The 19,203-nt window shown below is 41.6% G+C and overlaps 1 protein-coding gene across 6 annotated transcripts in view; it reads right to left on the bottom strand.

The window, feature by feature from the left end:
* SLC29A1 (solute carrier family 29 member 1 (Augustine blood group)) overlaps nucleotides 1-19,203 on the bottom strand; it is a 1,418,904-nt gene that overhangs the window by 431,138 nt on the left and 968,563 nt on the right. The gene's annotated exons all lie outside the window — the stretch shown is intronic.

Genomic DNA, 19,203 nt, shown 5'->3' with positions numbered 1-19,203 from the left:
ATAAGACAGTCATCCAAGTAAGGATAAATTTGAATTCCTCTTTGTCTCCAAAATGCAATTACTGGTGCCAGGCATTTTGTGAAGACCCTGGGCGCAGTAGATAAGCCAAAGGGCAGTGCAGAGAATTGGTAGTGCATTGAGCCAGCTATAAATCTGAGGTATCTTCTGCATGATTGTCTGACTGGGACATGCAGGTATGCCTCTTTTAGGTCTAAATTCACAAGCCAAGCCTTCTTGCCTAGCATGGGCAGAAGCTGCTGCAGAGTCAACATTTTGAATTTCGGAATATCCAGAAATGTGTTTAGAATAGACAGGTCCAGTATTGGTCTATAGGCTTTGTCCTTTCTGGGCACCAAGAACAGTCTTGAGTAAAATCCTAGTCCCTGCTCTTGTTGTGGAACTCTCTGAATGGCCCTCATGTCCATGAGGGATGAAACTTGTTTTTGTGCCTCTGCCATTGATTGTGTGGCAGGTCTGGCATACCTTTTGCCTTTGGAAGGGTGTTAAAAGTGGAACCTGTAGCCGTGAGAGACTATGTTTAAGACCCATTTGTCTTGGGTGATCATGTGCCAGTTTTGTGAAAAAAAGTGCTAGCTTTCCCCCTAAAGGAGCTGCCAGAAGATAAGTGCTTGGTGCTGGCAGGGGAAAGTCATTGAGACTGTTCCCTGTATGGCTGTGATTTATCTTCTCCGCTTTTGGAGGTAGAAGCACCCTATTGTTTAGACCTGTATGAGCCTTGTGGCTGGGCTCTGCCTCTGGGGCGTCTGTATCTGCCTCTTTGTGGCCTGTCTGACAGTGGAAAGGACCAATTCTTTGTAGGCCAGTTCCTGCTAAATCTGGGAGGCTGTACCTGCAAGAAATCCTTGACTGTTTGCATAGATTTAGCTTTGTCCTCCATTTTCTTTAACACCTCTTCTGCTTTAACACCAAACAAGGTATCATGCTGTAATGGAGCATCTAATAATTTTGCTTTAACATGATCAGGCAGATTCTGTTCCTTTAACCAAGCATGCCTCCTAATGACAGACCCCGTAACAGAGGCCTTGCAGGAGGCCTCCAGAGAATCAAAGCCACATTGCAAAGTATGCTTTCCCACTTGTTCAGCTGCATGCAATAAATCCTGCATTTCTTTGTTTTCTGCACATTCAGAATTTGTAAACATTTTCTGTTTAAGCAGTGACATAAGGTATTGCTGATATTTAAGCATATGAAACTGACAATTTAAGGCCCTTACGGCCAAAGTAGCAGAAGTGTAAATCTTTTTCCCCCATCTGTCCAGGGCCCTTGAATCCCTATCAGAGGGGATAGGGTTTTTTGCAGTGGAAGCCTTCACCCCCTTGGGACCCTGAGAGATAGTTTCTGGGTCAGCAGCAGGGTTTTTATAAAGAAATTTGTGTGAATCAGGAACCCTGTAATATCTGTCTGGCTTAACAGGAGCAGGTGGTAGAGTCAGGAGACAGACCAGACTCTGAAAATACATCATCTACAATGTCTAAAACAGGAGGAATAGCAAGGGGCCTGTGCTGAGGTAATAAAAGGAAATCTCTGAGCCTTTTCTTAGATTCTGAGTAATCTTGGCTCTCCCAGTGGAAGTGCTCCCTCATAGCATGCAGGGTCTCCCCAAAAGAATAGTCCTCAGGAGGAGAGGCTGAAGGGATAGAATCTTCAGCATCAGAATCCTCATAGGGAGGAAGAGAGTATTCCTGTTCAGAAGAGGAATCAGAGGAAATGGAAACCTGATCTGAAGATGCATATTCTGTCTCTTGCCTAGGCCTCTTATCAGGAGGGGGATGGGAATCCCTGATCAAAGTAATTAGGTCTTCGGTCATTTTAAGCATCTGTTTTTTTAGGCATGGAGGCCTGTCCAGGGGAATGCTGTACTTGTTTCTTTGTCTTTATAGAGGTGCTTTAGTCTTTGCCTTTGAAGCTGAAGTCGTTTTCACATATAACTGTGTAGGTCTGAAAACACCCTCAGAAGCCGATGCCTGCTCAGCGGCTCCGGACCCATCTGAGGGAATAGTTTCTGAGGGTCCAATACCTTGAGTTTCCCGTGGCCTAGTCGGCTCTGCGTGGGAGTCGAAAGCGGCCTGTGGCTCTGAGGTAGCGGGCGTCAGGGGCTGCGAAAGTGCCTCCCTGAGAACTGGCGACTGGCCTAGCAGAAGCCTCGTCGTCGGTTTTGGACCTCGGATGTCTGTCCTTTTCTTTGCGCTATTCATAAACTCCTTTAGTCGGTTGTTCCAACGGCATTATATAATTAAATCTTCTGCCAAAGTAATGAAATGCAAAATCGAACCGACGCTTAATAGTGCGTTGGTTAAATCTAGCACAAAACTGACAACTATCAACGTCGTGGTCAGGGCCTAGGCAAGGAATACAGTAAGAATGATAATCCTTATGAGGTATTTGCTTCCCACAAGAAATACAATTATTAACTTTTTCTGACATCGGTCTGGAGCAGAAAAAAGTTTCCCCAACGGGGTACTTAGCTTTAATGAAGACTTTGGATCTGAAATTCGAATTTGAAAATCTCAGGAGTCGGCCGACTGGCACTTGCAAACTGCTTTTGCTTCGGGCACTGCGTGGTAAGAAAGACTGAAGAAAATGGTGTCGGCTGCATCTTTTATACCCCTGGTGTACTGACGTCAGGGAGGAGGCGACAGCGACTGACGCTGGACCAGGACTTTGGAATTCAGGCCGACTGCGGGTAGCCTGACAGCAGGATAACCCATGACTGCAAACAGTGAAACACGATGAACATCTTTAAGCCACCTGCCCTTTAAGCTCATACCTCACAATAACTGTGAACACCATGCACAACACGTGTACACAGACATGAAAATATAGTACTGGGGCTTGGAAAGTACTCTCAATTTTGAGGCAACTACTAACCCCAAGTGTAAACAGTTTTGGAATCTGTCCCAAAAATAGACACGGCTGCAAATAACAGCATGAGATGCTGCTCCTTGTTTATCAGCTGGAATGAAGACTCCATACAAAAACTCCTGCAAATAAATAGCTGTCCTGAAGGATTCTGAAAAACACACACATACACAGTGCTTATGGGAAAAATAACAGAAATCTTGGTGTCATTTTTAACAATGGTTTTCAAAACTGTTAACTCTGCACTTGCTTGCAGTAAAATATGTAACATGGGCCCAACGTACGAGCCACAGTTCCTTTTAGATGTCTTTTAATTTTTTGTTATAATTTATGCTGTTCAGATATCCTAACAATGCTTACTTTTACACAGAAATATCCAATGGAAGTGGAGAGGAAAGAGTTCAAAGGAAAAATATGCCTAATAGCTGGGGAAGGTCATCAGTTTTTAATAAATGAGGCCAAATAACAATAATAATTTTCGTCTTTTTGTGCTTTCATGAGAATAAATAACACTAGTAATGGCAATAACACAAAGCCAGATCTGGGATTCACAGAACATCATACATGTCCCTGGTGCTAATGTCCTAGAAGGCTGATACACAAAGCGTTGGCGAGATAATTGAAGATCGAAGAGGCAAGCACCTGTATGCCAAGCAAAGGACTGGATTTGAAAACACAGCCACGGCAGTTAACAGGTAGAAATGCACTGTGCCACCATACAGCAGAATCAGCACCATGGCTGGCATAGCTAATACACATTAGCATGCCTTTGTCAGAGCATGCCCTTGTGCACAAAGCTGCAGCATATAGCTACGACTATAAAGGGGTCATCACAAGAAACCTCTCAACCTCTTAGAGCAAAAAATCTAGACAAAGGTTAAAATGATGGGGGACAAATAGGGACAGATTTTAAATACTGCTCTTACAAACTTAGAAAGTTGATAGAATAATAGGTTTTGCATTATCATGAATTTTCTGAAGGATGTGGAGTCTTAAACTCAAATGTTTGTCATTATTTAATGACTTCAATCCTCAGCTATTTGACAGAAAAGTACAGATTTTAGGAGGAACACACCAAAAATATGAGGCAAAAATCTGGATATTCTGTGAAAATCTGTACAGTTGAGAGGAAGAAAGGAAGCATAGCTTAGCGCAAAGACCAAAGAACAGGCCTGTGTGTGTGTGTGTGTGTGTGTGTGTGTGTGTGTGTGTGTGTGTGTGTGTGTCTGTGTGTCTGTGTGGTGTGTGTGTGTGTGTGTGTGTGTGTGTGTGTGTGTGTGTGTGTGTCTGTGTGTGTGTGTGTGTGTGTGTGTGTGTGTGTGTGTGTGTGTGTGTGTGTGTACAGCAAAGTGGCAGTCCTCTTCATCAAATAAATCGGGTGGAAATGTCATACACAGGAAACTAGCAAAGGGGAGAACAGTAAGCCAAGATAAACACTGAAGTTTAACTATAAGCTGTTGTGGAAGGAGAGCATTCTTTTCTTTGGGGGACGGGGGACGGGGGGGGACTAAAGCTCCTTCTGTAATTTTTACAAAAGAAGGGCAGGTGATAAAAGTACCGAGTGATGGCTGTGGGTGGAATAAAAGGAGAAAAGCAGGTAGCAAGGGTAGAGACATAAACATGGAATGGAGACACAGGCAGACAGGGGGACAGTATATACATTTTGGTGGGGAGAATGACAGACCCAAAGCTAAACAGCATGGACAACTGGTAACGAGGAGGGTTGAACTATGAACAATGAATGGGAAAAGACATATAAGGAAGGGATAACACTGGAAAGAGAGCAGGACTCTTGATATGGCTGGCTGACATGCCAGCCCAGAGAGCAACTAACACAAGCATCACACATATGGGTGGACAATGTCTTGGGTCTGTTGCTGCTCTGTAGATGAGATGGGTGGGACCTGACAGTCTCATGATGCCACAAGTCATGCCAAAGGAATCATCCAGTTGCTAGTACACATGGCAGCGACCTGACTCCACAGCTGATGACAGAATACTAGTGTAGATCCCACTGGCTACCTTTCATAAGAAAATCATTTACCCTTCTTCTTAGAGGCAGACAGACAGTAAGAGACAATAGTATTATGAAAAAAAAAAAAAAAACCTTACAGTACATCTCAGGCTCACTTTCCTGAACTTCGGCCTCCCAGTGTTGGGAAAAATCATGGTGACATCACCTTACGTCATCAAAATGATGACAACACTGCTTCACGGAAAAGGTGATGTCAATGGCATCAATCAATGCCCATGCCAGATAATACCTGATGTTCAGCTTCTTCAAAAGGCCATCATGCTGACCCAGCAGGCACTACTTAAAACTCTTTTCAGGACAAAAAGGAAAATCCTGCTCTCTGGCACAGTATGCAGACACCCTGCTTTTACCACTTCCAAAGACAATCATGGCCATTCAGGAGGTTCACTTGAGGAATCAATATGGTATCTGTGGGCCCAGATACACATTTGTAAATCCTGTGTGGGGCAGCATGGCACTGCACCATAGCACTACTCATGTACACATGCTTTACACCTGCGCATACAGGTCAATGCTTCTTGCTAAATGTGGCATGCATAGCTTATGACAATTTGTATAGCTAACACACTGCAACCAGACAGCAATTCACAAACTCTGTAGTTATCTGGGTTCATTAGCATGATTACTGCCTTGACTGCCTATTAGTATGCATGATATAAACTGCCACAGTCATCTTCCTTAACACCACTTACAACTGTAAGAATAACATACAGAGGAATTTGAGGTACAGGTTCTGACATGGAGCATATTAGTGTTAAGCAAGGAGTCCTGCCTGGTAAAGAACCTTATCCACAACTACAAACATTGGAGTGGCTCTTGGGGAGAGTGACACATGCTCTTATTGTATGTGTAAATGGGACAAGATCACACTGACATGGCAAAGTACATTCTGTGCACGTATGTGTGTGTGTGTGTGGGGGGGGGGGGGTTCAAGTTGCAAGCATAGGATACTGCTGTAATTACATGCCAAAAGGAGCATTAGGTTCAACAACATATGTAGAAGCATGGCTACAATACCAGAAGGGAAGGTGAGTTTGTGTATACCAGTAACTGTAGCTGTTCACCAGGCCCACTAGAAAGGTGAGGCCATGGTCATATTTATATGCACAGCAACGTGCACCATATGCACCTACTGAATGTCATGTATTTTCATTAGGTGTACAGGTACTGGCATGGCCACCTGAGCGAGGAAATGCCTACAAAAATTCACTACTCAGGAGAATGAACTGCTAATGCATGACATCTGTACACACACACACACACACACACACACACACACACACACACACACACACACACACACACACACACACACACCTCCTAGGCAAAACTGCTACAAACAAGCATTATTGGAGCCAGATTTGGCACAGACTGGTGGTCCCTAGTGGTGAATGTTAGCTCCACAGGTGCATCTATGAAACAGACATCTGGTCTGCCTCCAAAGGTCATGCATTCCATGGCCATGGGATGCTTGGGATGCAAAAGGGTCAGATGCAGGCCACCCCACACCGGACTAAACAGACTATTGGTTAGGCAACATCAGAATCATCTGAAGGCACATGGCCTGCCTCTCCCCAGGTCATAGCTGATGTCAATTCTCGGTCCAACACATGCGATGCTTCATTGTGGTACATGCACACAATCTTGTAGGTTTCAAAGTTCTGCTCCATCCCTACCCTGGACTTGTTGTAGCCTTAACACCAGAACCCAGCACAGGCAACACCAGCAATTGTCAAACTCTAGCAACCCAGCCCCACCACTGGATAATGTAATCACTGACTCCCCACAACCTCCCAGATTACATGGTTCCTGTTTTCCCCTACTGTTACCCTACCTAACAAGAAAGTGTTAAAATCATCTGTCACTATGTACCCACACCTGTGCAAGTGACGATGATGATGATTGTGCCACGAATCACTTCCTAACCTTAGTAGGTACAGTGATGTTTGATGAACATTTCCAGCTCATGTACTGTCCTGCGTAGCCCAAGTGTGATGCTGTATGTGTCATTTTATTTTGTTTTGTCTGTGTCACTGCCCAAAGCTGTGAACCAGATGCCATCTCTTTGCCAGTGTTGCAATGTATTGCACCTGCCTGTGGTTCTGTTGCTACATGCTCCTTGCATGTCTTGCCATGACTTCCACCTGCTGTTTCATTTATTTCTAGAATACAGTACTGTAGACCATGGCACTGACAGCAAATATCTTACTCCACATGTCCATACTATATTGCAGAGCCCCTGTTAAGATATCTAAACATCAGAATTGCCCCTTTAGAAGTCAAAATATCCACTCCATAAGATTATGTGTTTTTGCTTTGCTGCATTATAGGCTATTTCCTCTATGTTTTGATCGCTTCATCAAACATTGTTTAACAGTGACCATCAAATAGGTATCTAGGGCATATCTGTAACTAGGGTTGCCACCTTTTCAAATGCAGAAAGTGGGACAATTGTGATACAAACATTAAATGTTGCAGGCTACAACATATCCATCGCCAGTACAAAGGACAGAACTTCACTTTTTTGCCTAAATAAAAGCTTATTCTTGTAAAGTTTTAGTTGCTTATTCTGCTTCTTATAACATTTTGGTGTTTCAGATACAGGACAACTGTTTTATAGAACTATTACATAAAACATAAGAAATAATTTTGCCCTAACATCTCAGGACATTTGCCATTTTTCAACATGGTCTGGATGGTACACACACACATTACAAATAATGGTCCAGGCATTATAGATCACCTGGTAGTTCATGGTTCAGGGAATGGACGCTCGTCCTGTTTATGTATAGCAGCTTTCTTCAAGCCCGATCTCACTTCTAGGGAAGTTTACTTGTAGTAGAAAACTACTGTCCTTAGTACCACAAAATATATATATTGGAACAACTATCCAATAGTAACTGTCTTAAGTGTATGACAAGAAGACAGTTTTACTGCATTTACCTATTTACTTATGTATTTATCAGGTAAGTGAACTGGACCTCCAAGGTACCTTTTCTGCAGCCCTCAGAACTTTCCTCATTTTAGAGGAACATTCCTATTTTCAGGCCTGATTCACCCCTGTAGATGCTGCCCCTATTTTTTGGAGGTATGTCCCTATTTTCAGGCTTGAATTACCCCTTCACAAAATTTTCAGAATCACTCCTGTCACATGTAATTTTTCAAGCTGTCTTGTATATAGAAAACCACACTACATGACGAACACACTAACAGCAACAATATTTTAAAGAAAAAGGACACACGTCTTACATCTCCATTTTTCTTAAGCAAAAATAAATTACCTTGTGTGGTAGAAATTTGCAATACAGTTCATTAAGTCTCCACATTTTCCACTGTCTCTTTGATGATATGCATATATTTTTTCCATCATTTGTGTCACTCCCTATTTTTAAACAAGTGTTTCTGAGTGGTATCCTACATTCCTACTGGAAGTAGGAGGAATTCTGTGCTATTTGGTAGTCAGATTTTATTTTAATTACATGTCCATATTTTTAGCTTGGTGATCCTATTTCTCAAGGATCTTTGTTTCAATTTTCAATGGCTGCAGGTTGAGAGGAATGCTTTTCTGTTATGATCTAGTTACACAATGAAAAAGTATTATACACAAAATGCTAAACAGCTAGACAGTACATCAGCAAATGCAAATTAATACAGATAGAATAAGGGAAGCAAAGACATTGGCAATCTTCAAACACTGGACCCCACCCAGTTTGGGTTCACGAATCCCTACGTCACTCGATGGGTTGCCAACTGACTTACTGAGAGAACCCAGACTGTAAAAGTAGCCAACTCCAAATCCAGCTCCAGGCAAGTGACAAGTAGAGTACCTCACGGTTCAGTCCTGGGACCAATCTTGGTTGGCATCTACTTCTCTGAAGTACAGGCCAACACTAAGGGACTCTGGCTAACAAAGTTCACAGATGACTGCAAACTGGGAGCCATTACTGAATCCCCAAATGATGTGGATATTCTACAAAAGGGGCTTACAGAAACCGATGCTTGGTGCTAGAGCCATGGGCTCAAGCTCAATGCCAAGAAATGTATAGTTATCCCCTTTGGGAAAAACCATGTACCCATGAATTACCACATAGGTGGCAGTACAATAAACACTGAAAGTGTGATGAGAGACTTAGGGACACAGGTGGACAGTGGTCTCACCTTCGATAACCACATCACCACAACAGTCAGGAAACCCTTCTATGTGGCACACCTCATCACTAAGGGCTTTTCATCCAGAAAAAAGGAGGTCATTGTCCCACTGTACTCATCCCTCATTAGACCCATTATAGAGTACAACGCCCCATTTGGTATGTACCTCACAAGACATCTGCAACAGCTGGAAAGGCTACAGAAATACCTCACTAAAAGAATTACAGGCCTAAACCCTATGCTGACCATCTAAAAAAACTCCAGCTATACTCTGTGGCATATTGTCTACTCAGAGGCGATCTCTGCTTAACATACAAGGCCATGTCAAACCCTGAGCTGTTGGACATGCACCACTTAAAGAAATCCCAATCCCTTAGTGTCACACGCTCCAGGGATCTAAACCTTGTCATCACAATGAACAAAACATGCTGGAGGGATAGGTTCCTGACCCAGAGACTCCCCATACTCTGGAATAGACTGCCGATACATGTCAAGCAGAGCGCCTCTTGGCCCTTTCCAAAGGAACCTTGACGACTGGATGGGAGATAGGAAATTCTCCCTGGAGATCACGTCAGTCGCCCTGTTAGACAGGGGTCCAGGAAAGTAAATATTGTGGGAAGAACATCCAGGGAATTGTTATGGCTAGGCTTGTATAGGCCCTAGGGCCGATAGCCTAGTACCAACCTATGAACCTATGAACATGCTGGAGGGACAGGTTCATAACCCACAGACTGCCCATACTATGGAATAGATCTCCCGTACATGTCAAGCAGAGCACCTCACTGGCCCTCTTTAAGAGAAATCTTGATGAGTGGATGGGAAACAGACAATTCACCCCAAGGATCAATCCAGTGGCTTTACTCGACAGAGGCACTGGGAACTAAGGTCAGGTGGCACAATGCCAGGGTAATCCTATGGGCTAGGCTTGTAAAGGCCTCAGGGCGATTAGCCTAGTACACACCTATGAACCTATGGAATTACAACTGAACATACAATCAGATGTAAACAACGAAGACTACAAGTCAAAAACTTGGCAACTATCTACATTAAATCTTAGGCAGAACTGCTTAGGACACATTTGTCGCAGTAACGCCATCCATCAGGGGAATAAACAGGAAGCACTAATTAGTAAAGTGAAACTGCAGAGTGTAGAGTAGGGAATTTATATTACAGATTCAATGCATCTACATTAAGACTGAAATAAAAGCCGAGCTGCTTAGAGAATGAAGAAAGAGAAGAGAGAAAATGTAGTATGCTTGGAAGGTAGTTTCCGACAGATGGACAAAGATGTGAAAAAAAATCTTTCTCAACACAGACCACAGAGTTAAAAGGACAGACAAGAGTTAAAGCAGAAAAAACAGAGTATCTGAGAGTTGAAAGAAGTTTGTTAATTGTGAGTGAGTGCCTTAAGCTTGGAATATAAGCATTCAATAGTTGCATGCTACACTGCAAGGCCCATTCCAAACTCAAAATGTATTTCTGCATAGCTGGAAAGACTGGTTCTTTTACTTACACAGTACATTGATCTAGTACTGTTTGTCATGATTCAAAAATATCCTGGACAAAAACTGTCCTTGAAGGCTATTAGGGCCCTGTAAGCTGCTTTCAAATTCTTCACATTGACGCAAACAGACTTTTCATGCTGAGATCAATTGTCATTCCAACAGACAAGTTTACCATGAATGTTTTGACACATGCATCCTTTTCTTTACTGAGGAACAAGAATCATAATTTCTAGAAAGACATACAAATCAGTTCCACAGATGTCTCGGAAGCCAACACATCTTTAGGTTCATAAGTAGTTATTAGGCATGGAGTCCAGGAGACCATTAAGCAGTGTGTGTGTGTGTGTGTGTGTGTGTGTGTGTGTGTGTGTGTGTGTGTGTGTGTATGTGTGTGTATATGTAACAACAAAAAAAAAAAAAAGAAGACTAACTTGCACTTGAGTGGTGATTATGTAGAAATAGTAACACAGACCATACACGCAAACACACACACACACACACACACACACACACACACACACACACACACACACACACGTATATGTGTGTGTCTGTTATTTGCGTTATTGCTGCATGGAGTTTATCGTGCTGAAACAATGGACTTTTGCATCAGTGGTACAATCTGAATTACATAGCAGTTAAACTTCATTAAATTGACCGTTACATAATACAAGGGGTTTTGCCCTTTCTTTGACTTTGTGTGACCCTGGAATTAGTATATCAAATTTTCTGGGGTGCTGTTTTTGGTAATATAACCTACTGGTTTACATGTGTGATTACTTTTTACAATTACTTCGGTGGCTATTAATGGTAATTTCTGATGAGTCTGTATGATGTTCTGTGTTTTGATCAAACTCTCCTGTGGAGCATTATAAACTCATATGTATGTGTATATTATATGTATAATAAGACATGCACACACACACACACACACACACACACACATATATATATATATATATATATATATATATATATATATATATATATATATATATATATATATTATACACACACAGTGGCAGTGAAGAGTTACCGAATAGCTGGGTAACTACAGCAGAGCTAGTAAGATAGATGGCTAGAAAGGTGCTTGGTGTGACATCTGGAAAGAGGAAGGAGGACAAGGAGACCTGGTGGTGGAATGAAGAAGTGCAGGAGAGTATACAGAAAAAGAGATTGGCGAAGAAGAAGTGGGATTGTCAAAGAGATGAAGAAAGCAGACAAGAGTATAAGGAGATGAGGTGCATGGCAAAGAGAGAGGTGGCAAAGGCAAAGGATAAGGTGTATGAAGAGTTGTATAAAAGGTTGGACACTAAGGAGGGAGAAAAGGACCTGTACCGATTGGCTAGACAGACGGACCGAGCTAGTAAAGATGTGCAGCAGGTAAGGGTGATAAAGGATAATGAGGGAAACTTACTCACAAGCGAGGAGAGTGTGTTGCGCAGATGGAAAGAGTACTTTGATGGATTGATGAATGAAGAGAATGAGAGGGAGAGAAGGTTGGATGATGTGTGGATAGTGAATCATGAAGTGCAGTGGATTAGCAAGGAGGAAGTAAGGATAGCTATGAAGAGGATGAAGAATGGAAAGGCTGTTGGTCCAGATGACATACCTGTGGAAGCATGGAGGTGTTTAGGTGAAATGGCAGTGGAGTTTTTAACTAGATTGTTTAATGAAATCTTGGAAAGTGAGAGGATGTCTGAGGAATGGAGAAAAAGTGTTTTGGTACTGATTTTTAAGAATAAGGGTGATGTGCAGAGCTGTAGTAACTACAGAGGGATTAAATTGATCAGTCACAGCATGAAGTTATGGGAAAGAGTAGTGGAAGCTAGGTTAAGAAGGGAGGTGATGATTAGTGATCAGCAGTATGGTTTCATGTCAGGAAAAAGCACTACAGATGCAGTGTTTGCTCTGAAAGTGTTGATGGAGAAGTACAGAGAAGGTCAGAAGGAGTTGCATTGTGTCTTTGTGGATTTAGAGAAAGCATATGACAGGGTGCCTAGAGAGGAGATGTGGTATTGCATGAGGAAGTCGGAAGTGTCAGAGAAGTATGTACGAGTGGTACAGGATATGTACGAGGGTAGTGTGACAGCGGTGAGGTCTCCGGTGGGAGTGACGGATGCGTTTAAGGTGGAGGTGGGATTACATCAAGGATCAGCTCTGTGCCCTTTCTTATTTGCAATGGTGATGGACAGGTTGACAGAGGAGATCAGACAGGAGTCCCCGTGGACTATGATGTTTGCAGATGACATTGTGATCTGTAGTGACAGTAGGGGACAGGTGGAGGAGACCCTGAAGAGGTGGAGATATGCTCTAGAGAGAAGAGGAATGAAGGTCAGCAGGACTAAGACAGAATATATGTGTGTGAATGAGAGGGAGGATAGAGGAATGGTGAGGATGCAGGGAGTAGAGCTGGCGAAGGTGGATGAGTTTAAGTACTTGGGATCAACAGTTCAGAGTAATGGTGAGTGTGGAAGAGAGGTGAAGAAGAGAGTACAGGCAGGATGGAGTGGGTGGAGAAGAGTGTTAGGAGTGATTTGTGACAGACGAGTACCAGTAAGAGTGAAAGGAAAGGTCTACAAGAGGGTAGTGAGACCAGCTATGCTATATGGGTTGGAGACAGTTGCGATGTTTGCTCTGAAAGTGTTGATGGAGAAGTACAGAGAATGTCAGAAGGAGTTGCATTGTGTTTTTGCAGACTTAGAGAAAGCATATGACAGGGTGCCTAGAGAGGAGTTGTGGTATTGTATGACGAAGTCAGAAGTGTCAGAGAAGTATGTAAGAGTGGTACAGGATATGTATGTGGGTAGTGTGACAGCAGTGAGGTCTGTGGTGTGAGTGACGGATGCGTTTGAAGTGGAGGTAGGGTTACATCAAGGACCAGCTCTGAGCCCTTTCTTATTTGCAATGGTGATGGACAGGTTGACAGACGAGATCAGACAGTAGTCCCCGTGGACTATGATGTTTGCAGATGACATTGTGATCTGTAGTGAGAGTAGGGAACAGGTGGAGGAGACCCTGGAGATATGGAGATATGCTCTAGAGAGAAGAGGAATGAAGGTCTGCAGGACTAAGACAGAATATATGTGTGTGAATGAGAGGGAGGATAGAGGGATGGTGAGGATGCAAGGAGTAGAGGTGGTGAAGGTGGATAAGTTTAAACACTTGGGGTCAATAGTTCAGAGTAACGGTGAGTGTGGAACAGAGGTGAAGAAGAAAGTACAGGCAGGATGGAGTGGGTGGAGAAGAGTGTCAGGAGTGATTTGTGACAGACGAGTACCTGTAAGAGTGAAAGGGAAGGTCTACAAGAGGGTAGTGAGACCAGCTATATTAAATGGGTTGGAGACAGTGGCACTGACAAAAAGGCAGGAGTTTGAGCTGGATGCGGCAGAGTTAAAGATGTTAAAATTTGCACTGGGTGTGATGACGTTGGACAGGATTAGGAATAAGTATATTAGAGGGTCAGCCCAGGTTGGCAGGTTTGTGGACAAAGCCAGAGAGGCAAAATTACATTGGTTTGGACATGTGCTGAGGAAGGATGCTGATTATATTGGGAAAAAGATGCTAAGGATGAAGCTACCAGGTAACAGTAAAAGAGGAAGGCCTAAGATAAGATTTATGGATGTGGTAAGAGAGGACATGCAGGTGGTTGGTGTGACAGAGCAAGATGCAGAGGACGGGAAGAAATGGAAACAGGTGATCCACTGTGGTGACCCCTAACGGGAACAGCCAAAAGAAGAAGATGATGATATATATATATATATATATATATTTTTTTTTTTTTTAATTTATTTTATTTTACATTTGTTTACCGGGAAAATCTAGCTGGACCAGGTCCATTTTCAATGGAGGCCCGGGGAGAAAAGCTCCACAATTAAGAAGATTTTTATACAATGAGAAATATATAAACTGGTAATACTGAAAATTATTTACAAGCAGAGATATTCATAACTTTGTTAACAATAGTTAACAGGCATTGCAGGACTGAGATACAGTACAATATTTACAAAGGTTCAGACAGATACATTCAGAAGTTTGTTCACAAATAGTTAACAGGTTTTGCAGGACTGAATTACAGTTAGAAATAATTTTTACAAGGATAGTATGTACTGCTTACAGTTTTAGTAAGTATGCACAGAAAGGAGTGCAAAGAACAGTTTGGTATATTATAAGAGTTAGTATTTCTATGTGAATAGAATAGTGTGTATTTTCGACTGGAGTAGTTTGGTAGAAGAGAAGAGAAGGTATAGAGATTGTCAAGTGATACAAGGACAAATCCAAGTTGTCCTGAGATGAGATTTGAGTAATTTTTTTAAGTTTGTATTTGTTGTTGTGGAGGTTATATTGGTGGGGAGATTGTTCCATTTTTTGGCTATAATGTGGGAATAAAGGGCTTTTCCTGCAGTGTTGTTAGCAGTAGTAACTCTGAGGAGGGGTTTATTGGATGAGCGTAGAGGGTGACTGGAATAGATGGAGGTTATTAGCTGACTGAGGGCTGGAGTTTTGTCTGGGTAGTTTCGGATGTTAAAGACGTAGGTGAGTTGTTGGTAAGTTAGTAAGTTAGGAAATTCAAGCCATTGAATTTCTTTTAGTACTTGGCAGTGGTGAGTTCTAAAGGGGGAATTGTTAGTGAATTTAGCAATTTTGTTGTAGCATGACTCTAACTTATCCAGATCTGATTTTCTAGTGTGGGTTAGGATTGGTGCGGCATAAGTAAGTGTTGATAGGAGGTGAGTTTGAGCTATGGTGATCTGTGATTTTGCTGTGAGATAGTTTTTGTGCCTGTATAGGGTTCCCATTTTCTTACGAACTTTTTGAATGGTTTGCGCTATGTGAAGATCAAATGACAGGTTGTTGTCTATTTCAACTCCTAGCAGTTTTGTGGGGGTGGATGGAAAGATGATAGTGCCATTCCTAGATGAGACAGAGAAAGTAGAGGGAGAGGATTTTGTTTTATTAAGTGTGAACAGCAGAAGTTTGGTTTTGTTAGCATTAAGAATAAGTTGGATGTCAGTGATCCAAGTTTCAATAGCAGAGAATGATTCTTGTGCTAGTTGTTGTAGGGTGTTGACAGATGGGGCTGCACAGATGAGAGTGGAATCATCTGTGTACTGAATTAGTGAGGCTTGCTTGGAGGAAGTATATAGATTATTTGTAAAGATAGAGAAAAGCAGTGGGCCTAGTGTTGAGCCTTGAGGTACTCCTATAGAGTTAGGGAGATAAGGGGATAGTTCATTGCGCCATTGTACTGATTGTTGTCTGTTTGATAGGTAGCTATTGAACCAGGAGATGGTAGAGGAAGTAAAGGATAGAGAACTAAGGGTGCCAGACCATGTCGAAAGCTTTTGAGAGGTCTAAAAAGGTAGCATATACATAGTTGTTGTTTCTATGTTCATTAACCAGATATATATATATATATATATATATATATATATATATGTATATCTATCTATCTATCTATATATATATATATATATATATATGGTTCTACCTGACATAATCGACACGCCAGAAGACCGACAACGCAATCACTGAAACCACATAACCGACAGTGCAAAAACACGAAACCCCACATGCCCGACAACGAAATAACCGACGGTACACAAACAAGAAACCTCATACACTGCACACATCATAATCACAACAATCAACAAACAAAACACATTCCCTGTCCAAAAACCACACACACAACACAAGCACATCAAAATCCCTACAAACCCACACTAAATCTCACATACACAACTATCTACAACCCTAACCCAAACCCTAACCCTAAGGTCCATCACTACCGCACACTTACCTGACCCGCTCCCTAACCCAAATACAATCACTACCGCACACTTACCTGACCCGCTCCCTAACCCTAACTCACTTAACCCGCCCCTAACCCAAACACAATCACTACCGCACACTTACCTGACCGGCTCCTAACCCTAACTCACTTAACCCACCCCTATCCCCACACACCGTCAATATCCACACTTACCTTACTCGCACCCAAACGTCCGTCACTACCGCATACTTACACAGCCTTTTCCCATGTCGGCATCCTCGGCGTCGGTGTGTTCATCCGTCGCGACGGTCTTCTAAACTGTCGATCTTCTGGGCCTCGCGATTCACTTGTCGGTCTTCTGGCCGACTAACTCAGGTAGAACCATATATATATATATATATATATATATATATATATATATATATATATATATATAAATATATATAGATATAGATATAGATATATATATATATATATATATATATATATAGATATAGATATATATATAGATATAGATATATATATATATATATATATATATATATATATATATATATATATGCACACACACACACACACACACACACACACACACACACACACACAGACACACACACTGGATATAAAAAGTGTACACACCCCTGTTAAAATGCCAGGTTTTTGTGATATAACAAAAATGAGACCACAATAAATCATTTCAAAACTTTTCCCACCTTTAATGTGACCTATAACCTGTACAATCCAATTGAAAAACAAACACATCTGTTAGGGGAAAAATATAAAAAAATAAAAAACGAACAATAAGCTAGTTGCATAAGTGTACAAACCCTTAAACTAATACTTTGTTGAAGCACATTTTGATTTAATTACAACATTCAGTCTTCTTGGGTTGGAGTATATCAGCATGGCACATCTTGACTTGGCAATATTTGCCCACTCTTCCTTGCAAAAGTGCTCCAAATCTGTCAGATTGCGAAGCCATCTCTTGTGCACAGCCTTCTTCAGGTCACCTTACAGATTTCCTATTGGACTTAAGTCTGGGCTTTGGCTAGGCCATCCCAAAACGTTAATTTTGTTCTGGAGAAGCCATTCATTTGTTGATTTGGATGTATGCTTGGGGTCATTATCATGTTGAAAGGTGAAATTCCTCTTCATCTTCAGCTTTCTAACAGATGCCTGAAGGTTTTGGGCCAAAAGTGACTGGTATTTGGAACTGTTCATAATTCCATTCACCTTGACTAAAGCACCAGTTCCAGCTGAAGAAAAGCAACCCCAAAGCATGATATTGCCACCAACATGCTTCACCGTGGGGATGGTGTTGTTTTGGTGATGCGAAGCGTTGTTTTTGCGCTAAATGTACCTTTTGGAAATGTGGCCAAAAAGTTCAACCTTGGTCTTATCAGACCATAACACATTTTCCCACATGCTTTTGGGAGACTTGATGTATTGTTTTGCAAATTTTAGCTGGGCCTGGATGTTTTTCTATGTAAGAAAAGGCTTCCGTCTTGCAACCCTACCCCACAGTACAGACATATGGAGAATACTAGAGATTGTTGTCACGTGTAGTACATAACCAGTACTTGCCAAAAATTCCTGCAGCTCCTTCAGTGTTGTTGTAGGCCTCTTGATAGCCTCCCTGACCAGTTTTCGTCTTGTCTTTTCATCAATTTTGGAGGGAGATCCAGTTCTTTGCAACATCACTGTTGTCCCATATTTTCTCCACTTTTTGATGACTGTCTTCACTGTGTCCCATGGTACATCCAATGCTGTGAAAATTTTTTTGTACCCGTCTCCTGACTGATACCTTTCAACAATGAGATCCCTTTAATGCTTTGTAAGCTCTCTGAGAACCATGGCTTTTGCTGTAGCAGGCAACTGAGTAAATGTCAGGAAAATCCTACTAGGACAGCTGAATTTTATTTGGGGTTAATCAGAGTCTCTTTAATTGATGACAGCTGTGTACCCAAGAAGACTGAATGCTGTAATTAAATCCAAAGGTGCTTCAACAAAGTATTAGTTTAAGGGTGTGCACACTTACGCAACTAGTTTATTGTACGTTTTTTATATTTTATATTTTTCCCCTAACAGATTTGTTTTTCAATTGAATTGTACAGGTTATAGGTCACATTAAAGGTGGGAAAAGTTTTTAAATGATTTATTGTGGTCTCATTTATATCACTGTGTGTGTATATATATATATATATATATATATATATATATATATATATATATATATATATATATATATATATATATATGGATCTACCTGACATGGTCGACAGTTCATATAGTCGACAGTTCATTTGGTCGACAGTTCATTTGATCGACAAGCATTTTAGGTGGGGGCTTAGCCCACACCCCAATGTGGGGGGCTGTGCCCCCCGCACCCCCCCTAACTATATTTATCAACTCCAGGGTTGCACAACATTGGGGAAGGGGGCAAATCTGCTTGTCGACCAAATGAACTGTCGACCAAATGAGTGTCGATTATATGAACTGTCGACCATGTCAGGTAGATCCATATATATATATATATATATATATATACACACACAATGATATGGGATACATGAGTTTGACTGCAGCTAGTATGAATGTAATGGAACTACTCAACTAGCTATACCAACAAAAAGGAAGCTGAATAGTGAGATTGAGAAACAGTAAGAAAATTTCTCTGTATGACCTTAAGTGCAGGATCTCATTGTTAATATAGTTAAACATGTGATGGTGTGAGGGTTTCTTATCCAAATGTTTTCTTTTTTTTGTATTTTTGTTAAGGCTGACAAATTTCTTTCTTGTTCTTTTTTACAGTTCACTAGTTCGCTCTAATTCCATTCATGTAATTACTTTGGTCATACATA

Source organism: Protopterus annectens, chromosome 1.part0, assembly GCF_019279795.1.
Source record: "Protopterus annectens isolate FY-2018-M chromosome 1.part0, PAN1.0, whole genome shotgun sequence".
NCBI classification, from domain to species: domain Eukaryota; kingdom Metazoa; phylum Chordata; order Ceratodontiformes; family Protopteridae; genus Protopterus; species Protopterus annectens.
This window is presented reverse-complemented; position numbering and strand designations above follow the sequence as displayed.